This window comes from Hippoglossus stenolepis, chromosome 5 (assembly GCF_022539355.2).
Source record: "Hippoglossus stenolepis isolate QCI-W04-F060 chromosome 5, HSTE1.2, whole genome shotgun sequence".
Taxonomy (NCBI): Eukaryota; Metazoa; Chordata; class Actinopteri; order Pleuronectiformes; family Pleuronectidae; genus Hippoglossus; species Hippoglossus stenolepis.
This window is the reverse complement of record NC_061487.1, coordinates 24,918,084-24,924,864: the sequence shown is the minus strand read 5'-3', so window position 1 is coordinate 24,924,864 and position 6,781 is coordinate 24,918,084.

The following is a 6,781-nucleotide window of genomic DNA, read 5'->3' as shown; positions in this document are numbered from 1 at the left end:
ACCGCCCCCCTCCCCGCCTCCCAAGTTTATCTAGCATCTCTCCCTCTCTCTGTCTACCCCTCCTACCTTCGTTTACACCTATTGTATCTATCTATCTATCTATCTATCCATCTATCCATCTATCTATCTATCTATCTATCTATCTATCTATCTATCCATCCATCCATCCATCCATCCATCCATCCATCCATCCATCTATCTATCTATCTAATCTTCATACAAACTTGTTCTCTTGCTTTGTCTCTCTTCCTCTACTCTCTCACATCATCCTTACAGCAGTTTACAGGTGAAACTATCCCTCCATCCATCCATCCATCCTCTCTGCTTGTTTTAATTTCCCTACATCTGACAAACTTGTTATTTCTCTCACACAGGTGAACAACAGGAGTGGCTATCCATCCGTCTGTCAATCTATCTACTATCTATCCGTCTATCTCTCCATCCATCCATCCACCCCTCCCTCTCTCCCTTCTCACACTTAAATCTTGTTATTCTACAAACTTCTTCTTTATTCTGTGTGTGTCTCGAACACAACATCCTCTCAGCAGTTTAGTGAAAAGCAGGAGTGCACTCTATCTATCTATCTATCTATCTATCTATCTATCTATCTATCTATCTATCTATCTATCTATCTATCTATCTATCTATCTATCTATCTATCTATCTATCTATCTCTTCTCAACAGTTCTTTATCTCTCTCTTTCTCTCATTCCTACACCTTACATACTTGTTCTTTATTCTCTTTCTCTTTCTATCGCACACACACACGCACACACGCACACACACACACACACACACACACACACACACACACACACACACACACACACACACACACACACACACACACACCTCAGCAGTTTACAGGTGAACAGCAGCAGTGGCCATCCCTCACACCTAACATCTTACTACAACTTGTTCTTTCTCTCTCAGTCTAACACACTTCATCCTCTGAGCAGTTTACAGGTGAACAGCAGCACAGCTCTGCACTTATGATGTAATCCACGAGTCAACATCATCATCACCATTACCATCATCATAATCGCGACTGATGCGGGAGACCGTCTGAAAGCGGAGCCGCTCTGTAACCAACAGGAAGTCGTATTAGGTGTAAGAGACCAAACCTCTCAGATGTGTAAATACCTCCTGAAGCTATGTTAAACTCCGTTTGCAGTGGGATTCTCCAGCAAACCAGTGCAAACAGACGTGGAAACACTGTAATATCCAAACTGTAAGATATACACGGCTTCTATGAGACCATGGCAGCTGTAAAAGAAACCGCAGGAAGGTGCAGCAATGCTTCAAGTCCCAATGAGCACCACTGGGAGGCAAACCAACGGGGGCACACAGAAATGACAGGTATTTTTTAAGGAGGAGACCTGCTGCCTGGTGAACACTCCATGTTCAAACTCCACACATTGAGGTTTTAAAAGGCTTTCAATTAAAATGTGATGTCGCTTGAGTTACCTTCAGAGCCACAGGGGGCGACACATCAAGATCTTAAATAATAGTGGTCCGTTAATTGTACATTTACTTCGACATCTGAAGTCTGCGCAGTGCTTAATATCAGTCAAAAACTGCACTATGTATAGCAGCAATATGTTTATCACTTCAGGGCTTTGACTATGTAGTGAGGTAAAAGAACAGATTATAAGAAAATAAATGTTGTTTATTCACCATTTTTTGTGAGCTCTTAATTATGTCACTTGTCATATGACATCATGCAATGGAGAATAAGTTTCTGAGCTGTATAAGCATTGGAATCTATCTCGTGTACAATCTATCTAATTTTTTAGAGATATGTTTAAAAATGTGTCGTTGGACCGTCCTCTTGTTGACCTTGACCTTTGGCCGATCACCTCCAAAAGTGAATCATCTGGAGATAAACTCTGAAGAAATAATCTGATAAAATCTGGTGAAGATTCATCCATGTGTTGTTGAGTTATTTTGTACATACTGTACACAAGAAAATAATAACGAGCTGCTACGGTTTTTAAGGTTTTTGAGTCGTGTTAATTTTTCTATTCTTCTCCTTTGCCTTCCCATCTCTTCTCTTACTGTCTTATTGTCTTTCTTTCTCTCCCTGTTTCTCTCCTCCCTCCCCCTTGTCATCCCTGCAGTTTTTCCTCCCCGTCTCTCTCTGCTGCTGTTTCTCTCTCCCGGGGGTTTTCTTCAGCTTCTAATACCAGCTGATAGTGAATGACAGGCCAAAAGGACTTATCCGAGATGCAGGACGCAGGGGACGAGCTCCATCTACTCTCTCTCTCTCTCTCTCTCTCTCTCTCTCTGTCACTGACTCAAACCTTCGTTTTCCTCTCTTCCTCACAATCACTTCGCTCTTAAACACACCGGTGTTAGTTTATCTGAGGTCGTCAGTCACGCAGGAGGAACAGAGCTCATTGTTTGTCAGGGTGACACTGGACTGACAGACAGGAGCAAGCTGCCGCCACCACACCTACTTTGTCTATGTGTGTCTGTGTGAGAGTGTGTGTGTGTGTGTGTTGGTTTTTTCCTCAGCAAAGATTAAAGAGCGACCATGGATGTCATATCCATTGCCTCTGGCCTGTCTCCATTCCCCAAACTGCCTGTCTGTCCACCTGCCAGCCTAATTACCTGTCTATCTCTCACGCTCGTCTGTCTGTCTGTCTGTCTGTCTGTCTGTCTGTCTGTCTGTCTGCCCGCCCTCCGGCCGATGATGCTCTCTAGCCTCAGACTCTGAGGCTGCGCAGAGCTGCCGTGACATTTAGGAAGTGAGATCACCAAAGTTCATCTTTTTTTGGAGGGTAAAGAAGGACGTAGGGAAAATGATCAAATCAAAGCTAATGCGAGGTAAAGATGAGGAAAACACGTTCTTCCAACAAGGATTAAAATGAAAGCTTCAGGAAACAAAGAGGAAACAACAGCCTGCGTAAAGTGAAGGGAAATATGGCTTCAGTAAGTCGGCATATTGTTTGGAAAGAGTCCTGTTGTCGTCACTGGACGAAGAAGTGGAGTTTGGAAGCTGATTAGGTGTGAACACGGAGAAGAACAAATATCACTTGTTCTTTTTACAGACCTATTCTTGTATTAATTTGTACTGTAAATGAAAGTGAGAGTTTTTTCTCCTACAATAGTCTGAACTAGACTGTGTTGTCTGCAGCTATATTTCTATACAGAGGTAAAAGAGATGACAGCATGTGTACACTTGTTCTCCCAGTGTAATTGTCAAATTGGTTTTGATAGTGTCGAACAATGCCTGTAGAAGAAGTGTCTTGTTGTACATGTTGAATATTATCTTACATGTGTCGAGGTGTCATTTCCCATGAGCGGTGCAGAACTGACTTAACGCACAAAAGAGGCTGAACAACAGAAAGAGCCGCTTCATTCTAAAATAATCCCTGTGAAGCTACTGAAACTACAGATGTGGATCCGCAGCTCTCAACATCTGTTCTCTCTTCAGTCAAGTTAAAAAAAACAAAAAAAAGATTTGACAGAGGGAAAGAGCCGTCGCCTGGGGAAAGACCGGAGTCGAACCTCGGTCCTGGTTTTGGATGCTCACGACGGCTGAAGGAGCTCGACGCCATGAGGTTTCTGGCAAAATCATTCAAACGTGCTTTAAAAAGCTTTGTTCATAGATTCAATAAAAACAATTTGGAACAATTTATTTGTTTCAATTGCCCTAAATACACAGTATGTGACTAGGAAGACTCTCAGAAGAGCCGGACCCTACTACCCCCAACCCAACAGTCCCCTTAAATTGTGATAAAGTTGACGAGAACACGTCATTCATGTTGGTGGTCGGCAACATGGGTCACATCACAGGTCAATATCACTGAGAATTGTTTTTTTTTTATGTCACCATATTAGACCGACACAGACAGAGTCATGGGTGTGGTGGTGGGGGGGTGCTGATCTCCGTCATGGCAAGAACATTCATTGAATCACTTCCTGCTTGGCAATTTCACTTCAAAGTAAAAGCGCAACATTCTGACTGGAAATGTGCTGCTATTTGCCACCTGAGGTATAAAACACTATTATAGACGAGGTGTAAAGATAAAGATAAATGTGGATAAAAGTGTATACAACATACAAATTTCACTCATGAACAAAGAGACACACACTGATTTTTAATCAGCAAAGAGCATCTCAGAGGAGTAATCACAGCTCACAGAGACAGTCTTCCAGAATAAACGTACACACACACACACACACACACACACACACACACACACACACACACACACACACACACACACACACATCTACTCATGCACAGGGAGCCAGGTAAACTCGGAGGGATTCAGGTTAACCAGGCATCAGTAAGATGCGCTGTCTGGTGATCATCGGCCTTCCCCCTGAGACCCGTGTGTGTTTGTGTGTAGGTGGGTTCGCGTGCGTTCACATTGTGTCGTACCATTGCCTGAGGTACAGTACATTCATACACAGTGCGCTCTCTTAAATATATGGCAGCAGGAGGAAGAAGCAACTGAATGCCCTCTGCCTTTCTGTCCGCCCTCTTTCTGTTTCATCGGGGAGCTCGCTGTACATGTCGTACATCTCTGAGAAGCAGGGGTGACTAAACACAAAGAGAACAGCAAAGAGGCAGAGGATGCAGCCGACCACTGGGACATCACACAGCAAGGAGCCGTTGGCAGAGTAGACAGAGGCAGTAAAATGGAGTCTAGTCCCAATTATTCCACCAGCCAGTGCCCAGTGTCCTGTTTGCATTCGCCAAACCAGCTCTCACTCAGTGGGCTCGGCCTAATCAGAGGGAAGGCGACTGCAAAAATACAAACCCAAAAATGTTAAACATACATTAGAGTGCAAGTGTCAGACCAAAGACAGAAGTGAGGAGGATTTGTTCTCCGTTTGCATTTCAAGAATAAAGTTGACATGTTCAGTCTAAAGTCGAACTAAATCAGAGGAAGATATAGAGGAAGTCATCTTTCTTTATTCCATTACTCTGTGAAACTGGGACTTTGGTGAAGATATTTCAAGCATCAAAAAATGTCATCTGCATAAGTAAAGATGTATTTTCACAAAAGGAATTGAGGACCTTCGATAAAACACATTTAAATGTTCTTACTTTAGGGCGAAATCTTATGTTTACACGATGCTCTTGGTGAAATTTGAGCCTCAGTTCGGAAAAAGCTGAGATTATCCCAGAAAAAAAGATGAACATAAATGTATCGTGTGTTACGTGTAAAAGGCAAATTTAAGAAGACATGTAAAAATATAAAAATGTCCCCAGACCCCAGAGGGTTAATAGCTGTGGGTTCATGTTTGGTGTTGACCTCGAAGCGACACGTAGCAGAATCCATTTACTCTGTATTTATTGATGTATCAGCATCATGATGTTCTAATGAAAATCTATTAGGTTATTTAATATACAGTTGTCCTGACATAAGATTAATTAACATATGCTCTGGCTATTTATAGGCGTATTTTTGAAGTGGAGCTGCCATTAAGTGAATTATTGCCTGTCGCCGCCTCCAGCACTTCTGTTGAAATAATCAGATCAGATATGGAAAGTGCAGCCTGTAATCTCATTTTACTAAACCTGATTACATTCTGTTGACGGGACATTGGTGGGTCTGGCGGTGACAGAACGCGACAGCCGAGTGGCACGGGTGCAAGATTCTCATCCTCTGTGTAAAATGTTTAAATGTGCCGAGCAATTTTCAAGATCACTTGAATCTGCAGAAGAACAAACGGCTGCTTGCGTGAAGTTGTTTACAGTCAGAATTTAGATTTTAATTTGTCAAATAAAACTCAAAGATGAGCTCAACCTCTGTGTCTTTACGGGCTTGTGAGCACTGGTAGTTGTGAGTTCTGTGAGTTTGTAGTTTTGGTCAGAACTTGCAAAAACAACATGCTGCTACACTCATGAGGCAAAGCAGGGTAGAAATCTACAGTTTATAGGATTTAAATCCCACAAGTCATGAGACAATTCACTGGTTTTATTTGAAAGGAGACAACCTGTAAGATGCTTTTCCATTTTTTTCTATTCTCTATTGTGTTGTAACGTTTTTTAATTGATGTAAAAGTTCTGCAAAGTTAAAAAGCAAAAAATGTTCAGTAAAGGGAGTTCATATAAAACACTTGAAACACCTCGTCAGCAGTGTGGCCCAAACTTCCACATCATCGAGATGTCAGGTAAAGCAACAGCGGGGGGCCGACATTTCCTACAGGTGCTGGAAGCTGTTGACCAATCACAACAGAGTGGACCCGCTGGCCAATCAGAGCAGACTGGGCTTCATCGGGAGGCAGGTCTTAAAGAGACAGGAGCTGAAACCAACTGTTTCAGACAGAGGCTGAAAAGAGGAGCTGCAGCGATGGACAGTTTGAGGACAGGGATGTGTTTCCTGAATATTAGAGCCTGTGAACCTTTACAAACAATAACTGAAACTAATTAGACTAATTAGACTTAGACTAAATAGGAACAATAGGTCATCAGTAACATATATAAAAATAACAATCAGGGATAGTCAAACTGGAGGGTGAAGAATAGACTCTGTTTTGGGGCGTGTTGAGACGATGGAGGTAAAAATGCTACTGGATATTGTTTTATACATAAACCACAACCCAGACCACATGAAATAGTCAGTCAGAGGTTTATTGTGAGTTGTATGTTTTGAGTCCTACAGGGTGCACTTAATATATGAAGTTAAGGTATATATTTGGAAAAACGTTTTTATTTATTTATTTATTGGGGCATGCTGTACCAAGGAAAGCATTCTGCAGGAACAAGCAACAAACTCTGGGAAATCTGCCATCAATATTTCATGATATCCATCTACTA